At 38.3% G+C, this 13,990-nt stretch overlaps 1 protein-coding gene across 2 annotated transcripts in view; it reads right to left on the minus strand.

Moving 5' to 3' along the window:
• MRPS27 (mitochondrial ribosomal protein S27) overlaps positions 1 to 13,990 on the minus strand; it is a 98,397-nt gene that overhangs the window by 59,154 nt on the left and 25,253 nt on the right. The window lies entirely within an intron of this gene.

Raw genomic sequence — 13,990 nt, forward strand, 5'->3', positions numbered from 1 at the left:
CAGCAGTTCCTCAATTTCTATTTCAACTGCTTACATGCTCCCAGCCCACAGAACAGACCTCTCTTTTTGTGTCTAATCTGTATCTTGATTATTGATTCAATAACATGTTATCAGAGATCAGTTATGGTGCAGTTTTTTCCTAACTGGGAATCACTTTCTTGAGGCTTCTCCCTTCTTCACAGATAGTAAGCAGATGACTTTCTGCTGCCCCCTTCTGGTTTGTGGCGGTAAGCTTAGCAACATGGGTACATATATGACAGCCTTGATTAGTTGTCTTTTAGGGTCAGAAAGCTTCCCCCAAAATGTGATATGCTTTCTAAATGTATGTTGAACTACTAGTGTTCCTAAGCATCTACTTCTCCACATTCCTGAGTCTTGATTGCCCTTACACTTTGATGCTCTTGGGGTGGGGGTGGTGTGGATGGTTAGGGAATAAGGTCTTAGAAACCTAAACTGGAAATCAAATACATTTTCCCTTAAGAGAGAAATACAGGAAATAAATACTCCTTGCTTCTCACGATATACAATCTAGTATAGTCAACATTAAAGCTAAATTTTATTGAGCACTGACCTTCTTAGTCCCACGACTGTTCTAAGGGCATTATAATGTATCAATTTCTTGGAGTCTCATAAATACCCTAAAGCACAGGCACTATTTTAACACTCATTTTATGAGGGAGGAAATGGATGGCACATTCGACCTTCAAATTCAGGCACTTTGGCTCAAGTACATACTCTTATCTACTATACTACACTGTATCTCAAGTAAAGAGAAAGAAATACGTATTTTTGATTAGACAAAAGACAAAACAAAATCAGTAAGCACCCCTGAGTAAGAAAAACACAATTTTATAGATGGGTCAGAGAGATCACATTCAACCATGAAAATCAGGGTAAGTTTATGAGTGTGACAGAATTTGGGACAGGCCTTAAAACACAGGTTGTATTCTGTTAGAAAGAGGTAGTGGGGAGGGAAGAGCACAGGCAAGATATGAAAGTAGAAGGCACATTCAGAGAATAGTAGCCCATTCCGGCTGGAGTCTGAAAGCACTGTGTAAGTATCTAAGTCTGTTATTACCTGCTATTATTCAGCAAACGGAGGACTATACTAATCTATATGTATGAGATGCACAAAGTTCTCACTTGAACAAATAATTTCAGTGTTTGACTTATCAAAACTCTGCCAAGATTTTTACTAGTGAAGACTAATGATTGAGTTTCACCTCTTGGTAGTGTCCACCACTGACCTATGTAACAGTCAGTGCATAATGAATACACTGTTCATGTGCTGTTATGATCTGGTGTTGGAAGACCTAGTTTTAAGTCCCAGCTCTGCCTATTACTAGGTATAAAATGGTGATACTATTTGTCTTAAAATCAGCATTGCTATTAAAAAAACAGAATAGACCTCAACATGTAAAATCTGCTGTTCAAAACAAACATACCTGGAAATCTGTCATGAAAATGAAAGCAGCCTAGACCACTAAAAAGAATTCACATCGAATACTTCTAGCTCCTCAGATGTCCTCTTGCCTAGACACACAGCATCTGGAAATACTCAGGAATTTATTTGCCTTTGGCCTCAAAAACCATGATGCAATCAACTGAAACTTCTGTTCCCATAAATCTCTCCCTGAAGCTTCTGTTTATCTACTCAGCTCTCCCTTAAATATTGTACCAGTTTGTGAAAAGATCTCTTAATTATCTTCAAACTGCCTTACACTTAAAACCCTACTGAAGTAGGGTTTATATAATAAATATGACTATATTTTAATTATGCCTTTCTCATTGCCCTATAGCTGTAATTCCTGGTACCCTGATTTGACTTTACAATTACAAAAATAGCCAGGAGAAATATTTTCAATAAAAGCCGACTTGGATACATATTCTTATATGAAATTTTAGGAGTTTAAGGTTTAATTTACAAATGGTTCTGCAGCTATTAGAACAGATTTACTTTAGCCTTCTCCTTTTAAATCTCATGTATATACAAGGCATCAAAAACATGTGGTTTGTGGGCCTTGCAGGAAAAAGGCAAGTACATATGGTATAAAAATTAGTTAGCTAGAGGATAAATAAGAGTGGATACCCAACTTCTCATATGACGAAATTTACTAAATATATTCACAAATAAGACAGTAAATGAAGTCTGTCACCTAAATCCAGAAGAGAATAAGAGATCCTCTACCCTTTCTGTTGTTTACTTTTACATCATATTAGTTTTTCTCTTGATATTCATGGTTAAGGTGGCTGGAAGTTCAATTTTACTGTTTAAGTGAATAAAATTCTGCGTGAAAAACTAAACAAAAAGCGAGAGCTTCAGGCTTTCAAAGTCTGAGGCATTTGGTGACAAAATCTTATCAGTGACATTAAGAAACATTATGTTTTAGTTATGGAAAGTGCCTTGGGAGGCATCCAAGATGATCTGCTCATCTAGAAAGCTGATGTCCAGAGAGTTCACTAACTAGTTCGAAGCTACAGATTCAAGTGGGGACTAAACTGGTCCTAAGACCCCATTCACCTCTTTCCTCCCATCCTGACTCCTTCAGGGTCTTTTTAGTACCTCCCCCACAAGATAATACATTTTCATTATTGAATTTCTTTTTATGTTAGTTTTTTTTTTCTAGGTTTAATTAATTCTATGTCACACTGTTATGAGGTTTTAAAATAGTCATTGAGTCTGTATCTTTTGGTATATTACTGAAACTGCTTAGGAAAAAGAACTGACACAAAGAGATACACTGGGCTAGCTGATAAGCCTCTGAACGTGAAGTCAGGCCTCATCCACAGCTGCAGCTTAGACTTGTCACATGGCTCCAAGGGAATTATTTAGTCTATCCAGGTTGCAATTTCAGATTCCAAAAGTTAGCAGGACTTCAGAGGTCATCTGGTCCAAAATTTTCCAACTAGTGCCAATACACCAGGAAGACCCAATGGGTATATTATGGCAACTGTTCTTTCTCTAAAGGTCTGTGGCCAGTTCCTGTCAAACAGTCCAAGTATAGTCAGTAGGCAAGATTCGATCCAGCAAGCTTAGAAAGAAACGTGTATGTACAAAGAAAAGGCAAAACAAAAACTCACCCTCTTGCTGCCTTCTAAATCTGCTTCCAATTCAATACTTCTATCATGTACAAGCCACTTTCCCACTGAGGTTCAATTTTCAGTTCATTTTTGACACTCCTTGTTTTCTGTCTCTACATTCAACTTGCCATTAATCCTGCTGATCCATTTTTTCTCCCTCCTATGTACATTTCTCTCTTTATTTCCACTGTCAACTACCATAGGACAGGTCTTTTTTCTCTATATGCATAGATAATTTCCCTATAACATTTACCTATTTTAACAAAAAATTTACCCTGTTATTAATCTTTCTGAAATACTTTTTTTTTTTTCTGAAATACTTTTATTATGATATATACTTCTTAAGAATCTGCAGATGACTATCTTGAGGATCTTTTAAAAAATATTTTTCAGGCCAGGTGTGGTGGCTCATGCCTATAATCCCAGTACTTTAGGAGGCTGAGGCAGGTGGATTGCTTGAGTCCAGGAGTTCAAGACCAGCCTGGGCAGCATGGCAAGACCCCACCTCTTAAAAAAAAAAAAAAAAGGCCAGGCATGGTGGCATACACCTAAAGTCCTAGTTACCTGGGAGGCTGAGGTAGGACAATTGCCTGAGCCTGGGAAGTTGAGGCTACAGTGAGCTAAGATCCTGCCACTGCATGCCAGCCTGGGCAACAGAGTGAGATCCTGTCTCTAAATTTAAAAAAAAAAAAAAAAAGAAAAAAAAATTTGGTTAATTTCCTTGTAAGTGTGTGTGTGTGCATGATATGGAAAAAGAGAAGGGGGGAGGGAAGGGAGGGGAAGAAACGAAAAATATGTATTTTTTGAATAAGTAATATATACCCATGATATAAAATTCTAAAGTTACAAGAGACAATTCAATGAGAAGTCATCTAGGTTTCTTCCCCAAAAGAAACCAATGTTACCAGTTTTTGTGGGTATCATTCCAGAGACATTTTATGCACACACATACACATGTACACATAAGCATCAAAGCACATGTATACATATTACACATAAACCACAGTGGCTACATCACACACTAAGTCCTACTCTTATTTTTTTTAACTTAATACATTTCACAATTTATTCAATAGGAAATACAAATAATGCTTCCTCATTCTTTTCAATCGCTGCACAGTATTCCACTGTATGGCTGTAGAATGATTTAAACAGGCTTCTATTGATGGACATAATCTTTTACTTTTTGCAATGGACATTTTTGGCATGAGTAAGAGTATATCAGGAGGTTAAATTCCTAGAGGTGGAATTATTGAGCCAGAGGGTATTGTACTTGTAATTTTGACAGATGCTGCCAAAGTTGTCTCTATACAAGTTGTACCAATTTATATATCCACTAGCAATGTATGATAATGACAGATTTTGAACTCTCCCTTCTCTCCTGCCAACATTCTATTCTCTCTCTGATCTGCCTTCCTTATTTCTCCCCAACAAACCCTAATCTCTCTGGTTAAGGCAGTTTCCATAAAGCCAGTTCTCACTCCTTCCTTCTAACTCCAGCTGTACGGTTTGTTCCATCTTGAACACTTGTTCTTGTTTCCTCTACTCATCTAACCTTCAAGGCTATCTTAAGTTCTACCTCTTTTATGAATGTTTGCGGATAACATCAGTCCTTTTTCTAGCCTGCTCCAAACATGTTTTCTCTAAAACTTACATTTTGTTACATAAATTCAGTAAATTTATCTACTTATCGTATCCTGGATTTGTGTTGATTTTGAATTGTTTCACATATCTAAAGATCTTCAACCATCTAATCTTTTTTTTGGGCGGCGGGTAGGACAGGGTCTTGCTCTAGTACTCAGGCTGGAGTGCAGCGGCTTGATCATAGCTCACTGTAGCCTTGAATTTCTGGGCTCAGCCTCCTAAGTAGCTAGGACAACAAGGCCCAGCCTTAGCTTCTTAAGTTGCTAGGACTACAGGCACACGCCACCATGCCTAGCTAATCTTTAAAAATGTTTTTGTAGAAACGGAGTTTCACTATGTTGGTCAGGCTGATCTCAAACTCCTGACCTCGAGGGATCTTTCCACCTCAGTATCCCAGAGTGTTGAGATTACAGGCATGAGCCACTGCGCCTGGTTGTAATTTTTTTTAATTGTTGGGATTATATAATATCCTTCCTTTGAATATACCACAGTTTTAGTGCATTAAAACATACTTTTAAAGCCTCTACTGGCTTTAGAATTTCCCTTATAAACAGCTGAAAATCATTTGTCTTATAGACATGAATCTGTTCTCATTTATTTTCATCTCAAATCCTGTTAGGGCAGTTTAAATTTGCACGCAATAGAAAAAGAATGACTTTTGCAAAATCAGTCTCTTCCCTAATATTCCTTATAATCTTCTTTGTTAGTTTCTAAATATATACTATACATTCAATACATATTTCTTGAATTGATATTGTTCCTAATTTCTCTACATTAATAATGCATGTGTGTGTACATACCTAAATATGTACGTGTGTATACACACACACATATACAAGAGGTGATTCTAAAATTGATACGGAATGGAAAGGACCTACATTAGCCAAAATAATTTTGAAAAAGAACACGCAAAAGCTGAAGGGCTTACACTACTTAATTTTAAGACTTATTTTAAAACCACACTCATCAAGACAGAGTAGTATTGGCATTAAAATAGATAACAGAACAAAGATCAATGGAACAAAGAAGTCCAGAAATAGACTCACACAAATATAAACTGATTACCAACAAAGGTATAAAGGCAATTTAAAAATAGCCTTTTCAACAAGTGGTGTTGACACAATTAGGCATTCTTATGCCCCAAAATTAACTTTGATCTTTACCTTATAACATACAAACACACAAAATTCAAAATCATAAATCTGTAGGGAAAGAATTTTGCTCAACTGTTTTAAAAATTAACATGAGATATAAAAATTCTTTTAAACAAATATAAAAAATAAATGCAGTCTTTTTATGCCCACTGAACAGACCTTTCCTGTCAGCTGCTGTTAGCTGAGCTGTCCTCTTACCTCTCTTTTCTGTGTCACAGAACCTTTGCTGCTACTGCTGGGAAATAGTATGTCTTCTCACCTCACCAAGCACTGGGTGATGGTGATACCAAAATAAAGCCGATCACAGACCTAATTATAAAACTTAAAACTATAAAACTTCTAAAACAAAACCTAGAAGAAGAATCAGTGTGGTGCTGGGTTAAGCAGATTCCTTAGATCGGGGGTCCCCAATCCCCAGGCTGTGGACTGGTACCAGTGTTAGGAACTGGGCCACACAGCAGGAGGTGAGCAGTGGGTGAGTGAGCATCACCGACTGAGCTCCACCTCCTGTCAGATCAGTGGTGCTATCAGATTCTCATAGGAGCAGGAACCCTCCCTTTGCAAGGGATCTAGGTTGCATGCTCCTTATGAGAATCTAACTAATGCCTGATGATCTGAGATGGAACAGTTTCATCCCCAAACCATCCCCAACACCAACCCCCAGCTGTGGAAAAACTGTCTTCCACAAAACCAGTCCCTGGTGCCAAAAGGGTTGGTGACCCTTACTTTAGAGAACACCAAAAGCACAATCCATGAAAAAAAAAAAAGTTGATAAATTGGACTTACATAAAAAATAAAAACAGGTTGGGAATGGTAGCTCATGCCTGTGATTCCAGCACTTTGGGAGGCCAAGGTGGGTGGATCACCTGAGGTCAGGAGTTCAAGACTGGCCTTGCCAACATGGTGAAACCCTATCTCTACAAAAACACAAAAATTAGCTGGGCGTGGTGGCAGGTGCCTGTAATACCAGCTACTTGGGAGGCTGAGGCAGGAGAATTGCTTGAACATGGGAGGTGGAGGCTGCAGTGAGCCAAGATCATGCCACTGCACTCCAGCCTGGGTGACAGAGACTCCATCTCAATAAAAAACAAACAAACAAACAAAAAAACAAAACAGTGTTTCAAAAACACTGTTAAGGGAATGAAAAGATAAAACTATAAGAAAAAGAATTCTCAAAACCCAAGAAGAGTAGAAACAATTCAATTTTTAAAATGGACAAAAGATTCAAACACTTTATCAAAGGAAATATTACTTATTGGGCAAATAATTAAAGTCACAGTAAGATACCACTAAACACATATTGGTATGGCTAAATGTATTGGCAAAAATGTGGAGGAAGTGGAACTGCTGTTGGGACTATAAAATGATATAATCACTTCAGAAAACAATTTGGTAGTTTCTTAAAAAGTTAACCATATACTTACCATATGCTCCAATCATTCTACCCCTAGATATTTACCCCACAGAAATGAAAGCATGTATCTCTACAAATACTTGTGCATGGATGTATGCAGCAGCACATACTCCTAGGGACTCAGGACTGGAGCCTGCAGAGGTACATAGTCAGTGCACCAGAGGAATAAAATGGAATAACCATCTAAGGTATAAGATCATTCCAGGAAAGCTAGGTGGAATGCTTAAGCCAAAGCCAAAAAAATACCTTGAAGGTTCACTCATCCTATGATGTGGCTCTAGATGAAATAACAAGACCAGTGGGAAGAGAAGTAGAGTCTGAAGCAGTGGAGGCCAAGAATTCTTTTTTTTTTTTGAGATGGAGTCTCGCTCTGTTGTCCAGGCTAGAGTGCAGTGGCGTGATCTCAGCTCACTGCAAGCTCCGCCTCCCAGGTTCATGCCATTCTCCCACCTCAGCCTCCCATGTAGCTGGATCCTACAGGTGCCCGCCACCATGCCAGGCTAATTTTGTTTTCGTATTTTTAGTAAAGACGGGGTTTCACTGAAAGTGTTAGCCAGGATGGTCTCGATCTCCTGACCTAGTGATCTGCCTGCCTCAGCCTCCCAAAGTGCTGGGATTACAGGCATGAGCCACCATGTCCAGCCGTGGAGGCCAAGAATTCTAATCCTTATCACAAAGCTCCCATGATCTCTGGCAAGGCATGCACTATGACCAATGATCTGCTATTTTCCAATACAGAGCTATTAACAATAACAAGCAATCTCCCAGGCCTGTGGTAAGGATCAGCAAATAAGAACTAAATAAAGAACTAGGCAATATTAAAGTATAGAAGTGCTACTAAAAATGCTCTCACACTCATTTCTCGCCTCTTGGGTTCTTACTCTTCTCTCAATAATGTTCAGGCATAATGCAACCTGGCAATATGCTAACAGAAAAATTTAACATTACCTTTTATTGCTGTGAAACACAAACAGTCTCTATGCCCTCAAAGGAAAATTACTGCTGCATAAACGAATGCATGCTGTTCCCTCTTAATAATCCTTCTTAATAAACTCCCATCTTCCCCTTTTCCTACAGGCAGAAACGGATTTTTACAACATAGGCCTGGGGTGGTGCTAAAGCCTTCCAAGGAACCACTGGGTATTTTTGCTTCATGAAAAATGAAGCTATTTTGGTCCTTCCTTTTCAGGATGGCTGCCAACCCAGGACCTGGAGACATGCAGGCTGCCATCTGCCTTGCCCCAGCTGTTCCTGACCTGCTATCCATCTCCAACTAAGGATACCTGGTATCTATCTGCCAGGTCAGCTAAGCAAATAGTGAAAGATACTTGAGACCCACGTACAGCATGGATGAATGTGTTGGCAGTACACAGCTTGCCATGCAACCTGAACTTCCTTTCTTACTGGGTGGCATGCCACTCTCCATAGCAACATTGAGAGCTGTATTCTGAGAAAAACTCACCTTCCACAGAGCTTTGCAACAATCTTTTCTTATTGTATAACAATTCAGCATTCCCTACCTGTTAGCTAAAAACCAAAAGGCTGCTTTAAAAGAATGCTATATTCTTTTTTTTTTTTTTGAGACAGAGGTTTCACTCTGTCACCCAGGCTGGAGTACAGTGGTATGATCTCAGTTCACTGCAGCCTTGACCTCCCAAGCTCAGGTGATCTGCCTGCCTCATTCTCCCAGGTAGTTGGGACTATGGGTGTGCGCCACCACACCCATCTAATTTTTTGTATCTTTTTATAGAGATAAGGTTTGTTTTGTTGCCCAGGCTCGTATTAAACCCCTGTGCTCAAGCAATCCGTCTGCCCCAAGTGCTGGGATTACAAGGCATGAGCTGCTGTGCCTGGCCTAAAAAAAAATTATATTTTTAATATAGAGTATATGTTTATATGTTAGAAATTTCTATGACATAGCCTTCAGGAATCACTGTTATGTTGCAGATCAAATTATCAGTTCTGATTATTGACGCCCTGATAGTAGAAGGACCAAGTCTAATTTCATGCATCTCAAAACTACCATGGTCCCAACATGATTCGAAGGCCTATACAGGTCTTTAAAAATGCAATTTGCAAACATCCTCAGTGAAGATGAGGACACTAAGTGGAAAGAACAAATTTTTATGGCTTGAGTTTGCATTTTAGCAATGCAATAATCAAATACTAACACAAAAATGGTTAAAGCTTGTCATAACCATGAAAACAATGGTTTTTGCCAAAGGCACAATTTTACGTGGCACAGTAACATGCTGTTTTATCTCCTGAAAATGGAGACACAGAGCCTGCCCCAAGGTTCACTTGTTTGCATTTGGGCAGTATACACTGGGCATGTGGACTTGGAGGTTATGGGGAGAAAGTTCCGAACTACAGACTAGGTGGCCCAGGAAAGATGCTCTCTACAAGATGATGAAGGAAAAAGTTCCCATTGTATAAAACTCTACATACACTCACTATAACTGACCCCAGGCAGACAGATTCCAAAAGGGGATCTCTTGTAGAGGAACAGCAAAGCCTGGTCTCTCTGGAATTTCTTCTGCCTTAGTTTCCTATAAAGAAATTGTAGCCCCATCTGGGATCCTTAATGATAAAACCTTGCACTGAGACAGCACTGCATTGTTTTTATAGCATTGCCCCACTGCTCACATCTGATTCTTGTGGTTTCCCTCTTAGGACAGGCAGGGGCTTATACTCAGTTTCTATGTTGCGTGTGCTCAGCCAATCTCTATGTTTTAGTCTCTGCATCAGTAAAATAAAGATGCAAATCTAATTCTTAGGAATGCCGTAAGTTTACAGTAAAGCAAAGGTAGGAGCCCTTTTCTCTTCCAAATATTAACGAGAGGGCATGTGGATAGGAAGTAGAAATTAATCCTTTGCCCGGAAAAAGAAAGTATTTTGCTCAACTGTTTTTAAAATTAACATGGGATATAATAATTCTTCTAAACAAGTATAAAAAATAAATGCAGTCTTTTTACGCCCACTGAGCAGACATTTCCTGTCAGCAGCTGTTAACTGAGATGTTCTCTTACCCCTCTTTTTTGCGTCACAGAACCTATGCTGCTACTGCTGGGAAAGAGCATGGCTTCTCACCTCACCAAACACTGGGTGATGGTGATACCAAGATAAAGCGGAAATCTTCCTGCCTAGCCCCCTGCCAGCACTGGTCTCCTGACGTGTAGCATCTCGGGGCCTGTCCAAATCTTCTCACTCCTTACCAAACCTTTTTTTCTGGTGTTGTAGGGAAACTTGGGAGACTGGCTGTATCTAAATTTTCACTGTGAAGACAGAAAACCTATCAATTATATGCTTGTCTTACCTGGTAAGGTCTAAACTAAGAAAGTCTTCTTTGTAAGAAGAGAAAACAAAGACCCAAAGTACTTAAAATCCAAAAAACCTGAGGGAAGAAATAAAAATAAGTCTAAGCAAAAGAACCTATTTTTCAAACAAGATCTCACAGCATGGTTCCTAATAATTGTCTCGAACCCTCTGGCAGTCTGATAAAGGTATCTCAGAATTAGTTTTTTACAACAGAAACCAATTATATTGAAATACAATTGTCAAGATATTAAGAAATCCTTGGGATATGGTAACATATGTGCTGCTTTATTAATGGATGAAATAACACTAGCTAGTGGTAGCTTTAATTACTAACATAATTTCTAAGCAGTGATGATATCTGTAACAAACGTAATGTGATATGAAAAAATCAATGATTTTTATTGGCAAGAAAGACACAGATGCTGTTAATATTATAGTCATCTCCTGCCTACATTCATAAGTGAAAGAAATGCTAAATATTATTGAGGTTAGTGAAAATAAAAATATAATTTTATTCTTATTCAAGTTCACAGTCCTCTCTGAATTTTCTTTGTAGACTCCGATAAGGCAGCTGGAGGCACAGTTTCTCTGACAAAAACAGAAGCAAAAGCAAATCGCCTGTGGCAGCATGGTCTGGCCTCTCTCTAGACCTATTCTTCCCCCAAGCCATGCCCTAGAGGGCCTGTAAGAAACTAGATTCAGGGATCCTCAGAAGACAGCTTGAAAACCACTCATAAAGAGGTTTACCATTTAGCCTGCTAATACTATCTGTGCAAGAACACACCTATGCCTATTTTCCCAATCTCCCAGCTTAAACTGTACATATCATATAAAGTCCCTGGCTCAAATCCTTATTTCATTTTACTGTATTTATTTTTTTATTATCTTATTTACGTTTTCTGTATTTGTCACAGCCAAACAGGATGCCTTGTTCTCTTATTTTGTTTATTTTACTTTGTTTTAACCTTGTTGCTATTTTAATCACTTTCACTCTTGGTTTTTGGTTTATTTTCCTTTTATATGAGTATTATCAGTTTTTTTGTTTTTTGTTTTGGCCAATGAATATAGTTTCTGGTATTGCCTTAACCATTTTTAGTTCACATTATTGTTTGGGTAGAGCTTCACCCTTTCCTTGGTGTTTTTATTTTTTATTTACAAACAGAAGGCAGGAGTTGATCATAGGATTGCCAGCTTCCAGAGAATAGACCACGGCCCAAATAAAAGTACTTAGGAATTTGTTCTTCCGTCTGCTGACTGGACAGCAGCCTTTCTACCTCTCCTTAAAAGATCCCTTTAATGTTGACGTCCCTAAACATTTAAGCCCAGGTACTTTGGGAGATTCAAAGCTTCAAATATTCTGCTGGGATGATAGGGTGATAATAAGCTGGCAGGTACCAGCAGCACCCTGAGCTGCTGGAACTTGGAACGGTTCACTTGCGTGCCTGATGCAGTGGCAGAAGCTCAATCAGCTCTTCACTGATCATTCAAGGTTTCTAAACTTCTTTGGCTCTAGACTTTACATAATCATCGCGGAAATGTGATCACTAGAAGGGGAGAAGATGTGGCAGCTACACTCCTGCTAGCAGAGCCTGGTGTTCACAGGCCATGTCAGAGAAAGAGGTGAACCAATGCAAAAGTTCTCCTGTGGGCTTCACTGTTAAAGATGGTACTGCTTAAGGACTGAGAAATCCTAACCCCAGGCCTGCAAGCTGTGAGTTATCTAAAATTAAGACGTTCCTTCTTCATTTCCTCATCTTACACCTCGAATTGTAAGTTTACTCCAAGATGTCTAAAGTCATCCCATGAGGAGATGTTAGGCATCATAACGATTGAAGCCCTAACTGGTAGAAATATTACACAGCAGTAAATCCTTGGTGTCTTCAGGATTAACATCCCTGATTTTGATTACTTGAGAGAAAGCCCAAGAGTTTATAACTTGTAATTTTTAATTTTGCTAAGGCATAAGTATATTCTGTATATTCTCTAAGGCTGGAAAGCAAGAGTGAGGCACTTAGCTAACGAGAGAACCCAGCCAATCTCTACTGTATCAATGCAGCTATGTAGAGTTCTACCTAGTCTCATATATATACAAGCACATGAAGTCATAAAAACATTTCTGTCTTAAAAAAAAAAGCTGATAAAAAGAGAGTCAATTTCAATTTTCTTGGTAATGGAAGGGAGGAGAAAGAACTAAGATAAATGATAAATCACAGCTAAAGAATTAGTTTTGATTAAAGCAAAAAATGGGATGTCCAGTTAAACAGTGGCTCAGATTTATGATGGACAAGAGTCCTTTATATGATCTATAAGGAAATAGGACACAGTGATCTTACGAAACTTTCAGTTATACCCCAGGCCACGCAAAACTGAATGTGTGAAGAATTAATCACAGAAGATCTTAAAAACAGAACTTCAACTTTTCAGTAATACTTGGAGAATGTCTAACTTACTCAACATTAGATATCTAGCACCCAGGACAGGGCCTGGGCACATAATAAGTGCTAAGTAAATACTTGTTGAAATGCTGAGTCACTGAAATCAATTATATGCTACAGAAGTACTTCTGAATTTGGAACATACTTCTCCCAATACTATGGCACTGTATCTCACAGGATGAAATTCTAAAAAAACAGCTTATATTTAGAAATTGAAACTATGTTCTGCATTTTGCTATAAATAAAAATACGAGAACTGGCCAGATGCCAGCCCAAATACACCCTTCATCATAGACAAAAAATAACTACCAAAGCAGTCCTACAGTTCCAAAGAGCCACTAAAGGAAGCCAGGGCTAGGTCTCATCAAGGGGTTCATTTTTCATTATCCTAATGAAGTAAAAGAGGGTACTTACAACTAAGATGACTTGCAACTAAGTTAGTACCTAGAATTTCAACTTAGGACACTATTACAGCCAATCTGAGGTTTAAAATAAATGTTTTTTTAAGGTGCGGAATCTAGCGTACTTGAGGTTTACATTTAAATAGAAAACACCCAAAAAGTGGTAGCATCTACCCAATTCAGAAATTTGAAAAAAAAAAAAGAGGCCTCATTATTATTTAGCAAAATCAAAGAAAAATGAATAAATTTTCACTAAAATACAGTAAGCTTTAAAAAATGCATCTAGAAAAAAACTACCCCCCCAAAAAACAACAAAAAATAAAAATGCATCTAGACAGAAATAACTAAAAATTCTCTTGAGCACAACAAGCAAGATCAAATGGGAAACCCTAATGCAATGCTTACTGGAAACATTTAAAAATTCAATCTGAGTCTATTTTTGGAACATAGGAACTGGATCAAATCACAAATCAGATTTTAAAAACTGGAATCACAGTAAAAATTTAGTTGTAAGGTACAATTCTGACAGATATTTGTTTGACC

The sequence above is a fragment of the Trachypithecus francoisi genome, unplaced genomic scaffold, assembly GCF_009764315.1.
Source record: "Trachypithecus francoisi isolate TF-2019V2 unplaced genomic scaffold, Tfra_2.0 Lachesis_group2, whole genome shotgun sequence".
NCBI classification, from domain to species: domain Eukaryota; kingdom Metazoa; phylum Chordata; class Mammalia; order Primates; family Cercopithecidae; genus Trachypithecus; species Trachypithecus francoisi.